Source organism: Euprymna scolopes, chromosome 18, assembly GCF_053919585.1.
Source record: "Euprymna scolopes isolate OS-2025 chromosome 18, ASM5391958v1, whole genome shotgun sequence".
NCBI lineage: Eukaryota > Metazoa > Mollusca > Cephalopoda > Sepiida > Sepiolidae > Euprymna > Euprymna scolopes.
The window spans coordinates 55,121,781-55,134,768 of record NC_136499.1 but is presented as its reverse complement, the minus strand read 5'-3'; the positions used below and the strand labels follow the sequence as shown (position 1 = coordinate 55,134,768).

The window sequence follows — 12,988 nt, the reverse complement described above, 5'->3', positions numbered from 1 at the left end:
ATATTTTGCTTTATCGTCTACGACAAAAAATGATAGTTCTTGCAGTCATGGCAGCGAGATAATAATTATCCGTTATGAATTCAGTACATTCTCGAGCTTTTTTTTTTAATTCTCCGATGTTTATCTTTACAGGTGGCGGTTTACTCCAGTCGGACTTGCCAGAAAAGTACGTTTCCATTTTTTTCCTCCTTCTCCAAGCTGGCTGATTGGGACCGCCATTATCCGGGTAAAATAATCCGACTTACAATTTAAAAAAAAGTCGGTTAAACTATACACTTTACAGAAAAAAACGCAATAACATCTAATAAAATTATGATAGATTAGTCGTCTGGAGAGTGTTGTTGTGGTGTGGCCTATGTATGTATTATATTTTAGAGTGGGTTCGGAGGCTTTGTAAAAGAGGTAAATAAAATTCATACACTGCATTCGCTTGAGTTAATGGGGCGGTAGTATTATTACTCTTTTTAAGTAATAAAATGAAGGCTTTAAATTTAGTATGGTATATGAATTATTTTTTTTGTTCTGGTTCATAGGGCTGGTGCATCTTTTAATTAAATTTGTTATCATGTTTCATCTATTTTGTAGTTAGTGTGTAGTGGGTGTTTATTGTATATCTTAATAGTATAGTTCTTGTGACGGTTAGAGTGTATGTTTTTTTTATTTGGAGTGAGTTTAAATAGAGTTTTATGTGCTTATCGAAAAAAAAATAAGGGTAAAATATTGTTTATTAGGATGTTTTTTATGTTTGTTAGTTCTGTTAACATATTTTTAGTATTGATGCGATATTGTATTAGCGGCGAGTCATATTTTTATAAAGGGCATTTTTATATTGTTTGGGGCATTCTCTATGGTTATTTAAGAGTGTTGCATTATTGTTGATAAGTGTTTTTTTATTCAATAAATACGAAGAGACCAAATAAATAAAAAAATAAAATAAGAACCTATAAATATAAATAAATATAATTCCCCAGTTATCTTCCTACACCCAACCTTAGTACCAATAAAAACTTTTTAAAAATACAAACGCACCAAAGAAATAAAAAAAGAAAACGATAACAAAAACAATCGCTCCTGACGATGGTCCGATGCACAAATTGAAATCGCTTGAAAAGGATATTGCTGAACAACAACTTTTAAGTGCCAACATGCTAGTTGAAATAAAAAAAAGACCGCTCGGCGAATTGAAAAGATATCCAGCACAGTCGGAAATATAACTCTGTCGTGTTCAATCAGACGTGCCTGAATAATGACTTGCTGCCAATATCTCTATCTCTCTCTCTCCCTCTCTCTCTCTCTCTCTCTCTCTCTCTCTATATATATATATAGTTATTTACTAATTAATAATTATATATATATATATATATACATATTAATAATATTAAAGTAAATAATTATATATGCCCGTAAAGACACTAGAAGGGGTTGAACTTTGATTAACTCTTAATTTTTCATGATAGCTTTCTGTTATATTAACAATCTGACTAAATTATTTGAAATCTAGAAAAACATGCACAATTCCAACATAAATTATTTATTAGAATAATGTCTGTTGAATGGTGCCCATTTTCCGTTTTGCATATTATCTATTATATAGGCATTGTCAAATTGTCACCACGTCCCTCCGACTTGACTAGTTCTGATTTGTTTGTAGATCCCATTAAGAAAGAATACATGTTAAAACACACAAGACCGTGCAAGAATTTTAGACAAAAATCAGGAACGAATTAAGGGAGTAAAACCGCAATCCAGATATTCTGCCTGTCTGATTTTATCCAGCTGCCCTTCTTTCCCAGAAGTCACACCAGAAACGGAAATGACGCCATAGAATGTAGTAGGATTCGTTCTCAACTCACCCTCCTTAGGCTTTTGTTCGTAAAAGCTGATGATACTTCTTTGTTGTTGGAGTCGATCATTAGTTGATCGGTGACCTTTCTTTTTCAAACCGACCATCGTTGTTACGGTCATGTTTGGAGAGTATATTGTGCCTCGAAAATAATGTCAATAGGTCTTCCCCAACGGTTGTATATCGCTGGTGTAATCTGCGTGACATCTTCTTGATTAGTTTTGCTGACTTTTATAGATATGTTCCGGCTATTGCACGCTATATACCATATCTCCTATTGATCGTACACACATCCAAGGATAAGGTGTTTTTATTTTGTAAATTTGGAAGAAAAACCCCTCTCTGCTGGCATGAAAACTTTACTGGGCACGCAAGTGATCTCGACCATTTAAGTAAGAGTGTATCAAAACATATCTTCCGTGCAACATAGTTTCCGCATGTGAAACCGCTGGTGAGGTGTTAAGATGACGTATAATCATATACACGTGTAAGAATTGACATAGGGCTTAATCTGTTAGAGTACTCTGAGCTTACTGTTCTCTCCTGGTCTGGGTATCCACCATTTTTTCAATTATGTGACTTACATATTTTATTTCGTTCATGAGAAAGTCACACGTAATGAAAACAGCTGACATGTTAAAGGAAATCTCTTGAATATAGAGATTAAGACACAGGAGCCACAAGCGTGAGCCTGACAGACTGCGGCAAATGTAAAACATGAAACGTTTCATGAAATCAAGAACAGTGAAGCCGCATATCTATAACTTCTCTAAACTTACATATATTCTTCAATTCCCATATTTCCGCCCCCCCAAAAAAAGAGCAACATCGTATAGCCAGTAGAGTCAACAAGAAAGGAAAGGCCGAAGAGAGAGCACTGACCAGATCTCCGCTGGACAAGTTCGAAGAAAACTAAGACCTTAGGGAGGCTTTTTGCCATTCAAATTCCAGTGAAGACCAATAGAAGCTGCCAACACGAAATCAAGTGCCAGACAGCTGTTTCGATAATGAAAATTTATTCGCAAATATTCTCGAAACAGGTGTGGGGTACTGGAAACGTGGGGATACTAGTTGCCACTCAGCTTTCAAGGAACAACAGAGGATGTTTTCAAGGAGGGGGGCCTTTGATTATCTGTGTGAAAGCTTCTTGTTAGCCAATGAAACATTGCGAGGTCAATAAAGCTAGCGAGGCAACCTATCCAAACACAGAGAATGAAGGGTAAACATACAGATTGAAACAGTAATTATACCCGCATTTTTCCTCAAAGATTTGGCTTTTGAGATTAAGCAAATGTTAAAGAATTGACTTATTTAGATAAGCATATATAGGCTATGATTTTTCTCTGTGTCGTCGATGGACAGAAACTCTTAACTACAGACTATATAACTGAATGCACAAAGCTTAAGCCCACTTCTCAGAAAATGGTGTGTAGCATATATATGCACACAGGTGCATGTATGTATATGCATACACATACATATATGCACACACAGACATACGCAGACACATACACAGACACACAGACACACACATGTTATATATATATATATATATATATAAGTTATAAAATGTATATGGCGATTAAGCTACACTGAATATTCCGCGTTTCATCTACTCTAGGATTCCTCAGGCTTATATATATATATATATATATATATATATATATATATATATATATATATATATATATATATATATATATATACAGTGCGTATCAATTTGTTTACCAGATAACATGTTTTACCACTTTCAGAAACTTACCAACAGTTTTTTATCAATAGCTTCGGAAACCTTGGCAATGCTGAGCTGCGCGTACTGTAAAAGTTTGTTACTGTTCCGCGGAATGTAAACAACTTTCAATCGTAATTGCTGAATCCACAGTATTTGAGATGTGACACCGTATTAACAAGACGGTTTGTTTTGTTAACAAAATTGGGCGTGAAGGCGATTTCAGTAGTTCTGAAAAGAATACAATTACAGAACAGTTATCAAAAGCTAAAACTACACTCGAAATATCGAAAATGATAGGAAGGTACCATCAAACTGTGAATAACTTTGTCAAGAGCCCTACAAAGGTACGTAAGAGAGCTGATAAAGGTACATATAGAGTTGTTTAACGCCTTTCTCTACTCCGAAGTAAACGTGAAGTTGTTAAGGACCCTGATCAAACAAGTCGAAAAGTCTTTGTCCAAGCCGGATTGAAGAATGTCAAAAAATGTACTCGATGTCGCCTTCTGAAAGAATAGGCAAAATCTCCTAAGCCTGTGGCAAAGCCTCCATTGAAGCAATATCACATACAAAAACGAATAAATGGACCACATGAAAACGGATTTTTCCAAAGTTTTGTTCACGGATCAAGTGTGTGTTTCTCTTGATAATCCAGATGGCTTGAGTAAGGGATGGGTCCTAGATGGACGGCATTGGCATATGCGTTTAAGGCACACACAATCTAATGGTGGAATAATGATTTGGGCTGGGATTACAGGAAGTAGAGTGCCCCAGATGACGTCTAATACTTACATAGTTTTTTTTTTCTGAAGGAGCACTTTGAACAATGGCTGAAGAAGTAAAGGTTGACTTTCGAAAGAACCATTATTTGTACGCAGGATAATGCTCCTTCACAGGCAGCAAACACAAACCAAGAATAGTTGCAACAACTGGGGTTCTGTGGACTAGGGAAGTTGAAGAGGTGTTGCCAAACACCAATATTTCCTCCTATATCAGAAAAAAACGCTATGTGATGTATAAATATATGTACGTGATGGTGCCAATCTAATCAAAAACCTTGATTCTAGTAAAGCAACCGGCCCTGGCGGTATTCCAATTATAGGGCAATTGCTCTTGACATATTAATGGCCTTTGATAAGGTATGCCATAAAGATTTACTTCACACGATCTCCAGCTATGTTTTCATTGGAAATGTTTTCTCAATCATTAAATCATTTCTCTCTGATAGGTTCATAACAGTGGTACTTGATGGGCAAAACTCAGAATCTCACAGTATTACTGCTGGAGACCCTCAGATCTTCATCATGGGCCAAACTCTTTTCCTGATCTACATTAATGGTCTTCCAAATCACATCATTACATCATCCGAGACATTTATGCTGATGATACTACCATCTATGGTAGCACATCTAAGAGAGTAAACGACCAAGTTCTCTCCGATTCTCTCTCCACTGATCCTGAGAACGTGGTACAATGTGGAAAGGAGTGGTTTCTTTTAATGCATCTAAAACCAAGTTTCTTTTTTACATCATCAGCGTTCTGATCCCCATCTGCCATTAATTAAAATTAATGGTCTTCGTCTCGAGGCGGCCTTAAGTTTTGACAAGTTCCTGGGCTTGACATTTACTCCTGATCTTTAATTAGACAGGTACATCAAATCTGTTGCCTAGCCGCTCGAAAAATGGTAGGATTATTCTATCGATCCAGTAGATATCTCACTACTGATACAATCATCTGTCTATATCAGAACCAGGTACGTCCAAGGATGGAATACTGTTTGCACATCTGGGCAGGAGCTGCTAGAAATGGCTTGTTCTGCCTTGATAGAGTTCAAAATAAACTACGTAGCCTCGTAGGAGATGCCCTGTTCTCTTCGCTGCAACCTATATCTCACAGAAGAGATGTTGCGAGTTTGTCTCTTCTTTATCGTTATTTTCAGTGTTCGACTGAGCTTCAATCCATTGTACCCCCTCGCCAAACTTTCAAAAGAAAAACTTGTCTAGCTGAAAACGCTATACATAATTTCCCCATTCTTTATCTGAGCTTAAACCTAAACGTAGATTCTATGAGCAAAGCTTCTTTCTGAGAACTGCACGTCTGTGGACTTGTCTTCCGTATTCCTGCTTTCTAGCTGCGTACAATATGATTGTATTGGAGTCCAACGTAAAAAATTTCTGGATGAGCCGTCTCACTTGTTAACAACTTTACTGAATTTCTATAAATAACGATTCCTATATTGTCCAATTGACTACTGTACACTCTTAACCTGCATTCTCCTGTGGTCTCTGGGTCTGGATAAATGGTTAAGCCTATGTAAAAAAAAAACAGATTCGAACCCAATTGAGCACCATTTGTGTATTATGACCTGAAGCCTCTGTGCAAGTGGACGACGATTTAAGAGAAAAGATGAGTTGTCGGAGTCTGTCTAAGAGGTATCACAACAATAACTTGACGAAAACACAAATTTGACTAATTCTGTGGACCAACGTCTTTTACAAGACATCCATAAAAGAATCTCATGCCCACTACTTATTAGGGCAATGTAGATATTTCTATGTAGTTATTGTGTTGTAAGCATTTTCCTAGTTCATTAAATGTTTGAAAATTATTCCATTTAACAATTTATGCGTATATTGAGTTTTTCTCAACCTCGATAATAACCTGACACACTGAAATAGACAGATAACCCATTCTTCTGCCATAGGTTCGCTAATACTGCTTTAAATACTTTTATTTTCTAACTGAAGTAGCCGAATAGTAGTGTAAGCACTTTCTCAAAGTTCCATGGATTTTAAGTCACTTTATCGTTAAATATTAAAACAACAATGAACTCGTTAATAATTACATACGCAGTGCATATATATATATATATATATATATATATATATATATATATATATATATATATATATATAGTATTAATGCTGGAGTCCCTCAGACTTTCGTCGTGGGCACAACTTTTTCCTGATCTATATTAATGATCTTCCAAATCACATCCTTATATATATATATATATATATATATATATATATATATATATATATATATATATATATATATATATATATATATATATATATATAGCATTAAGTAAAAGAGAAAAGAGAAAAACCATTTCGACAAAAGGAGACTTATCCGGATAATGCCAAGCTCAACAATAATTATTGGAGCTTATACAATAGGAAATATATACATATATATATATATATATATATATATATAAATATATATATAAATATATATATATATATATATATAAATTTAAAGGAGATTAGAATAATAGTCTAAAGAGCTAAGTGTATTTTAATGTAACAGTGAAATTACTAGCTTAATTAAAATACAGGAAATGCTCGTTGTAATTTAGATATATAATAACCTCGATAGTTAAATGTCCTAGAGCTAATTAAATATTAAGTAAAGTGATTTTAAATTTAAAAATTAAAAAAAAAAATTAAATTTAAAAATCAAATTTTAATTAAATTAAAAATCAGTTTCATAAGAAGGAACAACAACAAAGTCAATTATCTGTACGATCGTGTCGGAAATCCGTGCTTTTTATTTGTGGTATACATGAAGTTATGTAGAACAATTATATATAGTTTTTTTGGTAACCGTGCTTTTTTAAATTTTTAAATTGAAAATCACTTTACTTAATATATATATATATATATATATATATATATACAGAACTGTCATATTACAATCAGTTTCTCACCAGTTCACCGTAGATGAGGAACGTTGATCTTGGCCAGTACGATATGGGTGATCATTTAGCAAGGCTATGCGATGTTTGTACGGTATTGACGAGTCGAAATTTCAAAGTTATAATTTTGAATGCATGATTTCAGTGGGGAAGTTTACTTTCAGTCTTAATTAAGACATGCATCGAAGATAAATTAAATCTGATATACAGATATGCGTTTTACTGTATGGTTTCTCTAATGACAGTCATCTGCGCCGACAAGCATTAATAGCAGAAAGTGTGGTTGATTCAACACAAAACCTTCACCAATATAAATAAATTATGTTGTGGATTCCCGAACAACTTGTATATGAATCTAGCGTTTCAATATTTTTGTGTTTCGTCAAATTCTCATATACATCTTATATATATATATATATATATATATATATATATATATATATATATAAATTTTGATTGCATAAATTAGCCTCTGTAGGACTTCAACAAGAGATGCAATATCCTAATCAGATACATGCCCCCTAATAACAACTATCTTATGTAGCATACAACAGCTAATTCTCACATACACTCGTGATAATAAAATGCTACATTACTTCTAATGAGCAACACCAGCACAGTCGCCGCATTTACAGAGGAAAGAGTTCATATTATTCTCCTTAATTATTTAGTCCTTAAACCGCTACCAGGTAAAATCGGCACATATTCTACATCGTACACTACCTTTAACTTGCTCTCATCTACATAGATATAACATAATCTTAAAAATGTCTGATCCTTAAAAAATATATTCTTTACTGACAAAATCCTTCCCCACATGATACACCCAAAAGGAGAAACGGTTTTCATCAGACGGAAATGGGATAATATTATCTTTTCTAAAGCGACAATTTTATCGTTCTACCCTGCACAATTAAAGTACTGATGACCTGGTAACATACAATAAAATCGCACCCCAAACTGTGGAGGTACATATGTGTTTGTATATGCGTGTATCACATTTATGTTAAACTAGACATCATTATTAATATATACAGAAATGTGTGCGGAACTAACTCATACACTCTTTATCAAATATATCAACTGAAGGTTAGCACGTTCATATTTAACATAATGTGCAGCGTTGTTATAGTTGTCGTCTGGGGCAGTTCATTTAAACTAAATGGGCGGAATAACCGTAGCGGTTTGTCATAATACGGCATCAGTCGTGTGAGATGCACTTATTAATTATAAACTGCGTGAAAGTCAGGGTAAATTTATATATATATAAAAATGAATAAAATAGAAGAAAAATAACAATTTCCTGAAGCAATGTAAAATAGACATTAGTACTATTTCTAAGTATAATATAAAAAATAGACACTAATATAATTTAAATACTTACATTTCTATAAATCTCTGCACACACGTATAGATATACGCATGTATACATATATACATACATATGTATACATATACATATATACACATATATACATATATACATATATATACACACATATGTATACAAATATATAAGTATATAGACATATATATATATACTTATATACACACATATATGCATATATATACATATATACATATATATGCATATATGCTCATATATATATGCATATCATACATATGCATTTATATATATATACATATATACATACATATATACATATATACACATGTATACATGTACATATACATATATATGCATATATACATGTATATACATATGTATACATATATACACATGCATACATATATACGTACATATACATATATACACATACATACATATATACATATATATACATATATATAAATATATATACATATACATAGTAATATATACACACACATATATACATATACATGCATATATACATATATATACATATATATACATATATACATATACAACATATACATATATATTTATACAATCATATATATATACATCTATATATATATATACATATATAAATAAGTACGTCATTTCTGTTGTGATAGAAAGTTCCTCCTAAGTGCATCTTGTCTATTTATAAAGCCACATTTCGCTCATGCATATAATTTATTGACACTATTTTAAAAGGGGTATCTCTCACACATGGCTCCTCCCTTACACATGGGTAAAATCTATTCGCCAATTTTAAAAATCGTACATTGTCTACAGTTCTAACCACAGCTTCGTCGACGCAATATTGCATAACTGTATTTTTCTAAGTATTTTAATGAGATGTCTTCTGGTGAACTCCTCACACTTTTATGCTACACAAACACCGGAAAAAAGATGTTTAACTGCAAATGCCCGATACTTTGCTGTATATGCTCTTAGGTGCTAGAAAACGTTCTTCCTCTTATTATATCTTTTCTTTGAGATGCTAGATTTTGGCATTCTATATGTAATTTTTCTGGCAAGCAGAAGTTTAAATACAATATAAACTGATAATGCACTGGTATTGTTGCATATTCTCTTGCCACACACTAACCTTTCTACGTGCACGTAACATTATAACATATCTGGGTTAAATACGTGTAGAAATAAATAAAATTATCAGTTTTGTATTTACATATTTCAGTACGCGTGTGAATCGTGGAGAGTAAATGACGAACGTGTAAAACATATATGAGATATTCTGAAAGTGTGTCACCTTTCATAAAACGGTCACATTAAATTATTTTAAGAACAATGCAGATGTAAACTATTATCACGGCATATCAAGATATCACCGTTAAGAAGCGGAAAATGAAGTGTTATAGCTCTGTCTTACGATCTGAAACTAATCTGTCAACGACCGGTACAGAGGAATATAAAAAGGACATTAGAGAGAAAGAGAGAAAGAGATACAGAGAGGCGGGGGAGAGACTCAGGTGGAATTATAGATAGATCTACTGCTGTAACACACTTATAAATTCAGATAATCTAGAAAGCATGATTAATCTTATGTCTAGATTATATTTTCTTCCCCACCTATTATACGCACTGTATCACACATCATAAAATCCTGGTGAAGTATCCGTATCTATTTCTTTTTATAGATTTCATAATTATATATATATATATATATATATATATATATATTTCAATTTTTACTTATACACTGATTATTACACACACAGAAAGGATAGACCTAACACATGTTTTATCCTATATGAACCATTACTTTATCTAAAAAATATTAGCCTTTATCGTATGGCAAGCGCACATATACGAGTGAATAACCATACATTAAAGCGAGAAGTATTTAGTTTTGAGCATATATCTCGATCAAAAACTATCAAGAGATAAATGCTCGCTAATTATATACCGGTGTCACATCTTTTATAACTTTACAAGGTATTGTACTAATATCATGGACCTACTATCACACACGCATTAACTGTAATCACTTGAACATAAGTTTAAACAACGCACGCGTTTTTTCTCATGTATATATGTTAAACAAATCAAGATGCCTTAGTAACAATATACCGTCTCCGATAAAATACCACTGTTACAATAATTTATTCGAATAAATCTAAAATCTGACGTATTGTAACCAGTTAGAAACAGTATGAAAACATGGCTAACGTATATCATGTATTTTTTTTCTTTATAAATAGAAAAATTGTCATTATTCATCAATTTGTTCATATGTTTGACACGCTTTGATCTTAGGTCTATTTTTCACAAGCGTGTTACTCTAGTTAATAGTTATTAAACTCTATATTCAGAGATATTTTACATAGTTTGTGAACTTTATTTAGAGGGCTTACATTAGTTTGTATTGACTTTTAAAAAGGGGATGTGTGTGTGCTTAATTTGTGTCATAATGTTTGTGATCAGCTATGTATAGCCGATGTGTTCAATAATCACTGAAGCTAATATGTAAACCAAAGATCAATCAATAGTTAGTTGAATTTTTCTCACCAGGTTTGATTTCATTTAAGACGCATGCTCAAACTGGTTTGCTTTTAATTGGTGTCTATTGTTACTAAAGTTTTGTAAAAGAAAATGCTATATAACTTTATTCTTTTACAAATAATAATAATAATAATAATAATAATAATAATAATAATAATAATAATAAATCAAATCTAATTTTTAAGCGAGGTGTTTAAATACGTTTCAGACTCATTTAATGAGAAGAAAAAAAAAGACGATATTGACTTTTAATACATTGCAATACAATTGAGTTAGTGCCTGCAGACTTGCAAGTCTATCTGAGCTGAGTGTATGTATGTTGGTCACGTCTCTCACCTGAAACACTTAATGTTCATTGTTTGAGCCAAAAACGTGATGTTTTCGTTTGAGATCATTTATCGAACCTCATCGTCTAGAACGTCTGTTACATCTTTTCTTTGTTAGGCAGATAATTAAAATTATTTTCCACCGTATTAGTCTTTTATTTTATTTTATGTTCTTGCTTTTTTCTCTACTTCATTGTGTTTTCTTACCCATTCATATCTCATTATTTTTTCTTCATATTATTATTATTATTATTATTATTATTATTATTATTATTGTTGTTATTATTATTATTATTATTATTAGTATTAGTATTATTATTATCATTAATATTATTATTATTATTATTATTATTATTATTATTATTGACTCAGAAGGAGCTTTCACACAGGTCATCAGAGATCTATTCTTAAAAACAAACTTTTATGTTCCCTGGAAGTTGAGTGATAGGTTTCCCCAGGTTTCCAGTACTCCCCACCTCTTTCGAATTAATTTGCATAATATCTTGCGTTATCACAACATCCGCTTACCGTTAGTTTCTTGCTGGAAGCGGGCATTTGTCTCCACAAGAATAGATGTGGCATAAAGCCGCCCTCGAAAGTCTCAGTTTCTTTTCCAGCGGAGTTCCCGTCAGTGCTATTCATTGGCATTTCCAACTTCTTTCCCGACTATGTAGTATCACTATTTTTTTTTTTTTTTTTGCAAAACAAAGACGTGGCCACTCATTGATTCCAAATAAGAGAATGCGTTTGTTTGTTTTTCGGACAATAACACGCGAATTACAAACAGCAAATTGACAAGAAAGTTCAATACAATTATAAGAGGGAGTTTGAATGGGAGGGTAAACGGGGACAATTGTAAAAGAAAAACGATTAGGTATATAAAGTAATACATAACTGAAAAAATAAATTGTTAAACATATTTTTCTACTTACCCGAATAAAGTTACCAAGTTTTATTAATTTAATTCTAGAGTACCTCTATCATTTTCTTGACGTCATTTCCGATTTGATGTTAATGGAAATTGTGCAGCCCATTTGCTTACTTTCGACCCTAGACAGCGTTTTGTTCGAATGGCTATTTGAAAAATATATTAAAAAGGATTGCCTTGGCAGTTTATTTATTCTGCAAAAAGAACACACGGGAAAATATTGAGTCAAAGTTGATTATTGCGTTTATATTGAGGAAAAATATCAACGAATCACAAACCGCAAATTGATATCAATATATTTCGATAATACATTAAACATTAGTTTACTTTAAGGGCAAAGGAGGGTAATTGTAAATGAAATACAATTATGTAAATAAATACATAGATGGCAGAAAGAAAAACATTTTTTCTGCGTAACAGAATTCAGTTAACGAAGTAAACAAAACCAATTCTTGGGAAACTCAGGTGTTCTCTCGAGATATTCCCGACTTGATTTAAATAGAAATTGTCTACTGCTTTTCCTCGAATTCGCCGCTAGGCGATACTTTATTAGAATGACTATTT

At 32.5% G+C, this 12,988-nt stretch overlaps 1 protein-coding gene across 14 annotated transcripts in view; it reads left to right on the top strand.

Moving 5' to 3' along the window:
• Positions 1–12,988, top strand: part of LOC145297622 (FMRFamide receptor-like) — a 1,184,367-nt gene that overhangs the window by 591,935 nt on the left and 579,444 nt on the right. For 12 of the 14 annotated variants that reach the window (XR_013870287.1, XR_013870285.1, XR_013870283.1 and 9 more), the window contains one exon: positions 133–166. The exons of the other annotated variants lie outside the window; for them this stretch is intronic. The gene's annotated coding sequence lies outside the window, so the exon portion shown is untranslated. The remainder of the gene's footprint in view (positions 1–132; positions 167–12,988) is intronic. 14 annotated transcript variants of the gene reach the window in all.